Below are 12,236 nucleotides of genomic sequence, written 5' to 3'. Positions count from 1 at the left end.
CCTACATCAGCTGGCCCGCATACACTACCACTTAATGACATACATTAGAGTTATGCATAGTTTGGGGATAAACAGGGCAGCCCAGGACACTATGCTAAGTGCTAAATGTACCTGCATTTGCCATACTGAGCAAGCTAGCTGCTGCATTTCTATTACTATAGCCAGTACTTGGTGATATCAAACAGCCTGACTGCATAGCTCTAATGCATGCCATTGAGTGGTAGTGCATGCAGGCCAGCTGACTTATTGGATGTTAGCATCTGTAAGATGCTAAATCATGCAACTATTTAGTGTCCTTCTGCGTACAGCTTCATGTGTGTCACACGATAGTATCTAGTGAGTCTACCTTTCTAGGTTCACCTCACTAAACACATAATTATTTAACTTTATAGTATATATTACGTATCCCTCCCCTTCCCCCCATTTGTGTAGATACCTTGCACTTTAGTTATTTTCACAATTTGTCATAATGCATATTACACTATCTGGTTATAGGTGGTGAGGTCTGCTTTAATATATCCGGTGGAATCAATGGATATACTGCTTTAGTTTCAGATATGGTATAGTTATTGATTGCAGGTAGAGAACACAGGTACATTAGTGCTTCATTCCAATAAAGCCCAATAATATCCCCCTTCTTTCCAGTGTAATAATGTGGCCTGGAAAAAAATATCTTGTCTAGTCATGGTCAATCATCAATGATGATGGGTGTAATACCGTTCACATTCCTCAGGTTATTCCTGTATTATGATCAAACGTTTATTTAATACCTAAAGGATGACTCCTCGATAATGAAAATTACGGTATAGGTGCTTAATATTTTTTACCCTATCTTATAGGAAACAAGCATTTACAGTACTTCAGAAAATGCAATAGTGTGACTTCTCATTTGACATCATTATGAGTACAGTGCATTTATCTGCAATCTTGCTGAATAAAAGAACAGACCGTGGTATGTATGGCTTTTCACACATGATTGAAGATTTGTATGGATGGTTACAATTTTATGGTTCCATATTTTTATTGTACTATTTTCCCTGGTTTCTCTTTTCACTGATTCGTGCAGTGCACTTATAGATTCTAGTTGAGGGATACCATATTATAGCACAAGGGTTTAACAGGGGGGACGATGATTTGCATCGAACTTTGCTTTTACACTTTACCGATCACCTGATTCATCAAAATTTTCCCTCATCAAATATTTTCACTACAAAATATGGTGCACCTCACTTATACCTGCTAGATATGTTCACTGTAAATTTAAACCCTCAATCCTTCACAGCCATACATTAATACATACAGTAAAAGTGTTACACATTATGCACACAGTATTAATAACTGTGATGAACACAGTGTATAACATGTATGTGTTACAACAATTAACAAATACAAAACTGTTTCAAAATGTCTAGTTCCCACAATGCTTTACTGTTTCTTTAAAGGATATTCCAGCAAAGAATTTGCATAGTACATTACTGCTGGTATCATCTCTTTCCCATTGGGAATTATCTAAGTATGTGTATTATATAATTACAGCACTGTGAAGCATCCTGGTTACCTGATCAGGAGGTAGCAGAAACCCATATGTACCATTATCGCGAAGCTCCATAGTGAAACCAGCAGCTCGATATTCACCATTGTTCTCATTTGCTTTATCTGAATAGAACCTTTCAAGGAATTACAACTTTAAAAGTACTCCATTTAGTATTCCAACTTACCAATCTGAAGCAGTCCCAGATGCAGGGTAAAGATCAAAGATTTTTTGTGAAGTGTAAAATATTCCATTAACTGCAAAAATACGGTCACTCATTTCATCTCCAAGAGCACTAAGTTGAGCTTCATCAGGGCAATCATCATTGCTCCATCCTTTGTATTAGAGGCCATATATCTACAGGTATACAGCTAGCATGGTGAACTCTTACCATAAGGACGAAGTATCAATTGTGAATAAGAGTGCCAGTCAATTGCACCATAATACCAGAATGGTTCCTAAAAGTGTGAGGTAGATAACTCTATAATAAAATGTGTTAAATTCTAATCACCTGAAATAGTTTACTGTGTTTTGAGTTTCTGGCTCTGATGCTGGTCCAGTACCATGATAGTTCTTACTACAAGGATCACTAGAACTTCCACCCTTTAAAGAAATCCGTATTACCAGTAAAAAGTACACCAATAAAAGTTTCTAACCTCATTCCAACGACTGTCATAGTTTCTGTTAAGATCCACACCAGCACAAGGAGTGCCCGGTCGCCTGTTTTTACGCCACAGATGGTCATTAGTCCATGAGTACTGTATAGAACTCAGTAATTCACTAACATAATATTTGAAACTGACTCACAACATAACCATCTGGATTCACAAATGGTATAAAAATGAACTCTACTGAATCCAAAAGCTTAGTTACCTTCACATGAAGTAAACAAGGTGATTAAAATCAGTGCAAATTAGATGTGTTAGTGCTTACGTTTTCATTGTTGCCATAGTTTACTACCAAGTAGTCGACAATGTATGCACAGACTGCACCACTGATCCATTCCCCTAATAAAAAATGATGCAGCAATGAAAGTGGATATACTGCATGTACAGTCTAAACCATAATATGACTTGTCAAAAAGGTAGCATGAAACTGTGTCAGCTTAAAGCACAGTAAGGTGGAAAGTTTAAAGCACAATAAATTCATTAACAGCATGGGTATTAAATTTGGTGCTCATGCAGTCACACATGTATTCACAAAAGCATGTATGCATGCATGTGCACACACAATGGAGCTCCATGAGTCACTTTGGAACTGTGTTCTACTCAACAAGGTGTTTTAATCTCAGACGTTTCAATGAACACTTAGTGTCAGATATAAGCATTCACCATTGAGTAGTAATGAGTGCGCAAGATTGAATTTGCTACATTATTTCCAGATTTGATTACCTACCCTATTCAGTATGTGTGTTTTTTACAGTGGCTGCTGAATTTCAGAGTATACCAGGAGCAATCTTTATTTGCACAGCTGTGAAGTGACCAATACACCTAATGCCTAGAAACAGTTTTGACTCCACCAAATACGTGCACCTTAGCCTACTATTTGTTAATAAAACAAATGTGAACATTACTGAAATATTGTGTGTAACTATTACTAGCTTACAGCACAAAACCTAGCATAATGCATGTGGGCTGTGATTATTTACCAGGTTAAACACCACATAGCTATGGCTGACTGTTAAATCTGGTACTGTATATTATAGTATGTACAAATAAGACCACAAACAGCCCTGACTATCAATGTGTCCAAGCTCTTGGATGTATGACTACAGCACAGACTGACTATAAGCTTTGCAAGTCTTGAATTCACTTTTTGTGTGTTTAATTAAAAATTCACTCTCGTATGTAAACAAGAAAAGTCAAAATCATCAAGGCTGTTGAAGACATGCTGTTACGTACTTGGATATCACGTTCAGGTTAATTTTTGTAGTTAGTTTGGTCCAGTGTTGAGTAGGCTTCTTGGTGGTACAGTACTTTTGGATTTAATCAGCTGGCAAGGCGCTAGGTAGCTACTACAAATACAATAGACCAGTTCATTAAAAGACCTTAAGAATGCAATTAGTGTCAATTGAATATATGGTGTAAAAACTGGATGCTATAGATTCCCAAAAAATCTATTAAAGCCATTGGGAAAACAATGATATTCGATGGATAGAACTTACAAAAGCATATGGCATGTTCCAATTCTCTGGTAGCCACACTTTGCCTGCTGCCTGGCATGCTTATCCAGTACTGACACACATTAACCTATATCTTCTGAAGGTGTCCTGTGGGACACCTATTATCCTATGTTTCTAAGGATGTCCTATTGGACACCTTTTAACCCAGTAGCCCAATCACTGCTGTCCTGAATTAATGAATACCGTAGAGCTAGGCATTTTCAACTTTTAACAGCTCATAAATTTCTAATCACTACACCTACAAACAGCAGACAACCACGAAAAGGCGTAGAAATCAATGTAGCTTTTCATGCTGGTTTGAAAACTTGGATATCTTCTTTAGTTGCTGTACAACAAAGGTTATAGTGTCCATGGTTGTACATGATTGTCCGGTTTTTGTGCATTTTCACGGTTAACCATGCACAGCATCCAGTATTACACATCTGCAAACACCACAGTAATTAAACTACTTTTGCCTTAAATAAACATGTTGTTTTAAACTGGTTTACAGCTATAACAGAGACAATTTTGCTATCACAAAGTACTTGCGTTGGCACTTCATTATTATTATTAAAGACTATTGTAGTTAGCCAAGGGCTTAATATCAGCTCAAGCAGCTCTGTAATTCCATTTCTAATTGCACTTGGAAGTTCGTGCAAGATGTTTGCTATGTATAATGGATTTTCAGGATACCATACGTAACATATTAGGTTAGAGTATCTCGGTCCATTTGCAAGTCTGTTTTCCAGGTCATTCTGTGTTTTAGGCATGTCCTGGGTTTTTTTTGTCTACAGCACGTACAGATATGCAAATAATAGAATACTTGTACATGTCTAAACCACTTGTGTAATTATGTTACACAACCCAGCATAACATTATACAAATTAAAGTTCTTCGTTAATTTTACTGAATACAATGCAGCACAAATCAAACAAATTATGATAAAGTATAATATTATGATCACTTTTGGGAACCCACATTGCATAGGCACTGTAAGACCATGCATTGCTTTAGACACATTTTTACTTAAGCAGTATCATACAGTACAATAGTAATGTATATCAGGGATCATGAAGGTTTGGGATTTTGTGGCCAAACATTTTATCCCAAAATCAGCTCCACAATACCTTCATGGTGCCTTGGATGTATTGGTCAGGTACCATCAAGCCCAAAAGTACTTATAGTGCAAACTGAAACACTTCCAGTGGGTTGCTACGTAATTCAAATATTTATATATTCAGTGGAATATTCTGCTGAATGGCTGACTGATTCCTTCAGACAAGCGTAACTCAAGGCTATGGGCTTGATTGTTTCACTGTTAAACATTGCTTCATCCTGATTGGTGCCTTTTGGCATACCACAGTACATACATGACACTCATCATGAACTTACCTTTGTCTTTTTTTGTGTCCCATTTCTTTTAGCTGACAACTTGCATGGATGGCTTCCCTTATCGTATAAACAACTAGAATTGTCTGTATTTTCTGTATATAGTAACTGGATTGATTGCAGAGGCACTTCTCTTAATCTTCTTTGTGCAAAATGCTGTGCAACAAGCAGAAAATAGTTGATAACAAAGTATAATGGTGACCTCACCTTTTAATATTAAGATAGTTCAGAAGTGTACTCAGATGCAAGACTGTTTAATGGCATGCCTGGCACCGTTCTTTCTTTGATACAGTATGTGCTGGTTTGTTAGTTATAATTATATTGCAAATAAGGTAAATAAACAAGTATAAGGAAAATTAGGAATTTTTAATAGCATATCTGCAGGCATATAGGCAACCTATCCTGTTTCACTACTTTTTAGCTATTCTCTTTTTCTATACTTTTATCTTTGATCCTTAATCTGACTTACAATTCCTAATTTTTCCTTATACTTATGATACTTACAGTTGTTACTTTATCAGATGGGCTTATAGGAAATGGGAGGCTGTATTGTACCATAGGCATAGCAACAAAGTGGGGGGAGTAAAGCTCCTACAATATTACTTTAGAGAGGGGTGTAGTGCCCCCACTTTAAGATCGAGACATAGTCTAATACAGCAGTCAAATATTCTAGTGGGGCAATCATATACTCAAATAGAAGATGCAGATGCATTTTAAATCAGGTTTAGTTAGAGTTGCTATGAATTTCAACCTCAGAAGGCTAATTTAAAAAATCCTGTTAGGGCATGCCTCAAGACTCCTCAAGATACAGTAGAATATGCTGAGTATAGCAAACTGTATCAACCCTTCCTTAGCACCCTCACTTAAAATTTTCTACTACACCCTTGCCTTGTACAATGTGTCAAAAATCGCAATCACATAATTACAATGGTCTAATGATCATCACAAACCATAACATCATTGATGATTTTTACAAAATTAATTGTGAAGGTACTTACTATGATTTGACATTCTGTTTACCCTTCAAAATGCATGTGCCTCTTAAGTGTCTTTACCCTTCTGTAGGACTCAAGCTTTTGAAGCTAAATTACTAAAACTGCAGCTATTTTGTAGGTGATATAATGCATAATAACATCATTGTAAAGGCAAAAGTGCTGAGAAGATTAACAGTCAGAAATAGTTACTTGTAAAATGGTGTAGCATAATTTGTATATAAAAGTTGCCATTACTCCATTATCTATGAGGCTGGAACAAAGACTAATTGGCTCAGAATGTAACTGTGTTTCAAATAATTTACAAGGTCATGGGATAAGATTAAAGGTCAAGATGGCAGCACCTCTTTTTTGAGCAAATGTAGGAACACACAAGCGAGTGTTCATAGTTGACCGTTTATAACTCCTAACTTATCACCTTAAAATTAGATCCAGCAATAGTGCTAGGCTAGGGGTAAATTTCAAGCTACTGTACTATTCATAAGTCAAGTTGTGGGTTGCAAAGTACATGCAATTGGAGATGCTACAAGACTCCATTTAGCAGATCCAGTCACACATATGGCCTTACTTTGCTTGCAATTAATTGGCTACCCTTAACTCATAAGGAAACTTGTAGTGTGTTTAATAACATTATATGTTACATAAAAAGAAGTGGCAAGTAGTTTGAAGTGTTAAAAAGTCTATTCAACTCACTTGCATGGATCTGACATTGAAATTACATTTTCAGCACATCTGGATTACTGCTTCCTGTAATACGCACAGCTGGCTGGTTCCGTCCTTCATAGGACAAGCCAATAGAGGTATCATATTTGACAATTTCACTGAACTGGTTAGCCACCCCCTTGTACCACTCTATTATTTCTTCATATGTATGCTGTATACAATACACAAGGCAGTGAATTACACCAGCCCTATAACCGCATCCATACATGTTTATTACACTAATAGTTAATAAAATCAATGGCACACAAGATGTACAAATATATCAGCCAGTCATACAGTACAGTAATATATAGTAGGGATGACCAAGGTTAGTAATTTCCTACCCAATTGGCTTCACCAAAAACCAGCCTTACAAACCATTACAATGATCTCTAATGAAGCATACATTACATGGTGCATCCTGGCCCAGAGTGTGAGAACCAGTTGGTATATTAATTCTGGACCAGAATATTTTCGAGGGGGTGCTTATAATTGAGCACCACCCTGAGAAAACAGGGTCTGGCCACACGAGACTACATGGCGATATGACACAGAACCGAACTTGGTGATCGAGTTTGTGAATAAAAAAACTATTAGTTTTCAGTTTTAACGCACACCAGGCAAACCACTTGAAACAATGAGCTGAAAATCAGTATGTAGATAGAATAGAAAGTCTTTGCAGTAATAGAAAAATTGGATTAAAGTCGATGAGTTATGATGTGAAACCAACTACATAATTATAGCCAGTGCATGATAGATATGCTCTAATAGAACAGTCATCTTAATTGAGCATTCAGCTACGTTAGTAAGCTACTCTGTTAGAGAATTCAGATACATTACAAGTCACTCTGTAAAGAGATCAGCTACAAACAATTCACCTCATTGAGAGTTCAGCTATATAAACAAGCCACCATGTAGAGAATTCAGCTACATTAAAAGACATCCTGTAGAGAGCTCAGTTGCAAACAAGTTACCCTGTAGAGAGTTCTTTTCCCAACACATTACCCTGTAAAGAATTCAGTTACATTAGAAGCCACTCTGTAGACAGTTCAACTACATTAGAAGTTACCCTGTAAAGAGTATAGCTACAAATAAAGTTAACCTGCATAGAAGAGATCATTAATTTTGACAAAAAAGTTATGTTTTTTTTATATTGTGTAAATTTGTTCAACTGTATTATTATTGAAATATCTGCCCCAGGTCTCTTTCTCCTTCTTTAGTAAAAAAAAAAAACAGGTTAAGGAAGCCCCAAAGCTGGCCATAGGCTGGCGTATTTAAAAAGCCATGAAAATATGTGAATTTCAAGGTGACGGTCAAGAAAGGGCTGCAATGGTAGGTTAATGGTAAAATCTTTAATAACAACAATTCAGGTGAATTTGTTGAAGTCTTTTTCACCATGGCTTTTGTGAGGGCTGCACCCTTTTTACAGCTTGCATATTGGTTGTTTGAATTAGATTTTATTTTAGATGTATAATTAATGTCATTGCCTTTATATGTAATTGATCGAAAAAGTGTGCTTTTATAATTTACGAGTAATAATGAAAGTGAATGCTTGAGCTCATCTTGATTCGCAACCAATTATCATGACAAGTGGCACCAATGTGGGGCACAAAGATGTGGACAACACCCTGACAATTAGCTACTAATTTAACTGAGTTGTTCTTCTTAGCATCTAGACAAGAAATGCTGTTGCCTAAACTAAAACTATTTGATACCGAGTTTACAGGCACCAGTGAAGGTGATGCAAATTTGACCATCTGAACTGTTGTTGGATGGTGTTTTTGTGATACATCTTTGATGCCAATCCACGATCTTCAGTTTGTAATGTACGACGAAGAAGAGCAGCAAAGTTTGGAGTGTCTGCAAGCCATATGATGAGCACTGGGGAGTGGTGACCAAGATAACTAAAGATGATATGCTGCTGACTAATGGATGATCCCTCATGTGAGCATATAGATAAACTGAATGTTATCTATGAACAAATAGAAAATAAATTTCAAATGCTTCAACATAATAAAAAAAAAATTATTGATTGAGATATTAAGGCTATTTGTAAGAGATGAAATTGATCATGAAATGACAAGATACTGTAATAGATTACAAGTGCTGCATTGGAGTGGCCACAAAACCACTTTTAGCTGGTGCTGGAATGTCTGAGACAAGCCCTACAAGTGTCATCACTAATCCATTGGTGTCTATTACACAAACAAGATTAAATTTTAATGGGCACCATTGTTTAAGTTGATGACATACAGTAATATTACTAAAGTAAGTAGTAACTGAAGTACTATTGCAGCTGTTGAAGTTTATATTTTTTAATTGATGACATACAGTAATATTACTAAATAAATTATCATTGATAATAAAGTAGTTAAGTACTGTTGCAGCTGTTGAAGTTTACATTGTGACGTGTTTCAGTTGATAACATGCAGTAATATTGCTAGTTATTGATGATGTAAAATAATGAAGTAGTGGATCTAGTACTATTGTATAGCTGTTGAAGTACAACTGGATACATGGTACAGCTGCATGTAATGAATGCTAAACAACAACTTGTATCCATGTATCACACACATGACACAACCAGGTAGTGGTACCATCATCAATATTCAAGCGCTACATAGCAATTATCATGAGGCATCTGGCCCATTATTTTTTAAGCAATTGCTCTAAAAGTGCATGCTGCGTCATAATTACACAGGCTGTGGTAGTGAAATAATTCATAATTGAACAGCGTTGTACCCCTTTAAGGGTAGTGCCCCTTTAAGGGTGATGCAACCCAACGGATTCCATTCTGTGATTTTTATGGAAGGCATAGATGACAAAAGGCCATAACAAAGGTGACAAGTTGAAGGAGTAGCAGCATGAACAATTCAGGGTCTAAAGCTTAGCGACTGTAACTACGTATCATGCAGCAATTGAAGCATATGGTAACACACAACAAATATGGCTCATATGGATGAGCAGTGCTGGGACAGTTACTTTTTAAATGTAACTCGTTATATATTAAATATTATTTACAACTGAACTATTTAGTTACAATTACATAATATGATATTACATATTATATTACTTTGTGTACGCAGCTTTAAGCTGTCACGTGTGAAACTACCACTTTATCACATAACATGATTGCGTTGTTGGACAATGTGCATATCTTGGTTATAAGTAAGAAGCTGTTCAATAAGTTTCATTCAGTAGGCTTCATCTCTCTCTCTCTAGTGGCTAGGCATTACTCAGTGGATTAATAACGAGATTAGTAACTTCGTTACTTAAAGTAATAATATTATGTAATATTAGACTCGTTACAGTAACTTCTTTACTTAGGTAACGCGTTACATTTGCAAATAAATAACTTGAGTTATATTACCTGTTTTTGACAGCATATTTCGTTATATTACTTCGTTACCACAAAAGTAATATTATTACATAATGTGCTACTTATGTAATGCGTTACTCCCAACGCTGTGGATGAACTGTTGAAATTGTTCATTTGCAATGTAGACCATGTTTCTTCCTTGAGATATGCATATGACAAAATATCAGTACACATTCATGGTCTAAAATCATTAGGAGTTGACTCGAAGCAATATGGTACCTTATTACAGCAAGTTGTTAAGTGAAGTTTGCCTATGAATAGCCAGGGGAGTTGTGGTAACCTCATGGCCACAATTGCACATATACATGTACATACAAACACTCCTAAAGAAGGATTTGACTCACTAAAAAGCTGGCCTGTTGCAAGACTAGACTATAACAATCAATTAGCAGACATATAAGTCTGCACTAAGAAACAGACTTACATAACTACTGATAAAAGGGTAAGGCTCCATGTATGTCTGTAGCAGTAAACATAGACATTAACAAAAAAAGGCTGGTCTAAACTATAACATGTTAATTCATTTCTAGATCATTAAATTATTTCATCGATTTCACATGTGATCCAATCCGGGTCACCAGTATATTCCATTAAATGGACAGTAACACTATGGTAACTATTGCCCTGGCCTCTACCTTTGGTGTGTTACTGCGTAGCCATGCATGTTATTTCCTTTACAGCTTGTTTCAGCATATCAAAACATGCTATTGGGATTTGTAAAGTCAAAATGGCAAATCAAATTTATAGCCAGTAATCATTTTATCAGCAATATTGTACATTACCAGTGTCCTTTGTTTGTTTTCTGCCCTTAGATCATGAAATGGACTGATTAAACACTGTTTTTTCAAAGATCTCAGGATGGATGGATCACTTTTTCAATTTCTCCAATACAAACTCCATACATTTTACATCATTTTGTATATTCAATAATTGCAAGCACTAGACACGATCAAATACCATAAAACTTGATATCATTCAACTCCTTATGAATTGCTCTATCTGATTTCGGCTGAACAAAATTTGTAATCGCCATGGTGACAGCGTGATTCCGCTATTTAATTAGAACACGAAATTTGTGATTGGATTTTGTATTGCGTAAGTTGATACTTACCATCGTTTGTTGTAAATTTGCAAGCTGTAAACACTTTAGCTTCACATAAATTTTGTTACCATCGGATAGAGGAGTGTTATGCGTGTGTAATGGCGGCTGAACAATTTTGATACCGCGTTCAGAACCAGCTTGAGAGTTATGATGAATAATGTAACTTAAAACTAACTTACCTCCATAGGCTGCTGTACATTGATTTTATGCATAACAATATTTTACGGAAAATTGTAATGGTATGGGTTAATTTTACACGAGTTTTGATATGGTAAACACATGCAATCAGGGTTTGATGACAATGATACGCTCTATAGCTATGTAGCTACAACTTACATATTCCTCGAACCAATCTTGCTGCTGCACTGTTAATTTTTGCTCAAACTGCTGAACCAGTAGCTCCACACTATCATGTACTATAGTACAATACATTCCCAACTGCTTTAGCCACATCTCGCTTTCCCGAGATATCCTCACATCAATGCTGTCATCCTTGATGAACCAAATATCCATACCAGGTTGTGTGGAGATTGCCTGGTATTGTACACGAGATACATTGGAGCTATAGCAGCGAGGGAAAATAGCGAACAGACAGGCTTTATACAATCAAAGTGCCGTTTGCACTTACCATCTCACGACAACCTCATCTTCATAGATTTTTGTTCTGGTGTAGCCTCGGGTGTAGCCGGCAGAAGCACCAATCAGGAGAGCAAGGAGAGCAGCTGTATGCAGCTTCATCTGAATTATCAGTTACTGTGACTGCTGCATCGGTAGGGTACGCGTTTTATTCACATCACCTCATGCCCAGTATACGGAAATTCGTGTACTTTCCCGTATATTTATGCATAATTGTTCCATGCGTAGTAGAGGGTGCAATAGCACCATCTACATACAAACCAAGGAACCAATTCTCACGATTCAAATTGTCCAATATTAGGTTAGGGTTAGGGTTCAGCTTTAGCTCAGTGGTAAAATCCATA

At 36.4% G+C, this 12,236-nt stretch overlaps 1 pseudogene; it reads right to left on the bottom strand.

Annotated features, from left to right (window-relative positions):
- Nucleotides 1-1,272: 1,272 nt before the first annotated feature.
- LOC136257713 (carboxypeptidase B-like) lies at nt 1,273-11,991 on the bottom strand (annotated as a pseudogene).
- Nucleotides 11,992-12,236: the final 245 nt, after the last annotated feature.

The sequence above is a fragment of the Dysidea avara genome, chromosome 6 (assembly GCF_963678975.1).
Source record: "Dysidea avara chromosome 6, odDysAvar1.4, whole genome shotgun sequence".
In the NCBI taxonomy this organism is placed as follows: Eukaryota; Metazoa; Porifera; class Demospongiae; order Dictyoceratida; family Dysideidae; genus Dysidea; species Dysidea avara.
The sequence above is the reverse complement of the archived record's forward strand: the minus strand, read 5'-3'. Positions and strand labels throughout refer to the sequence as shown.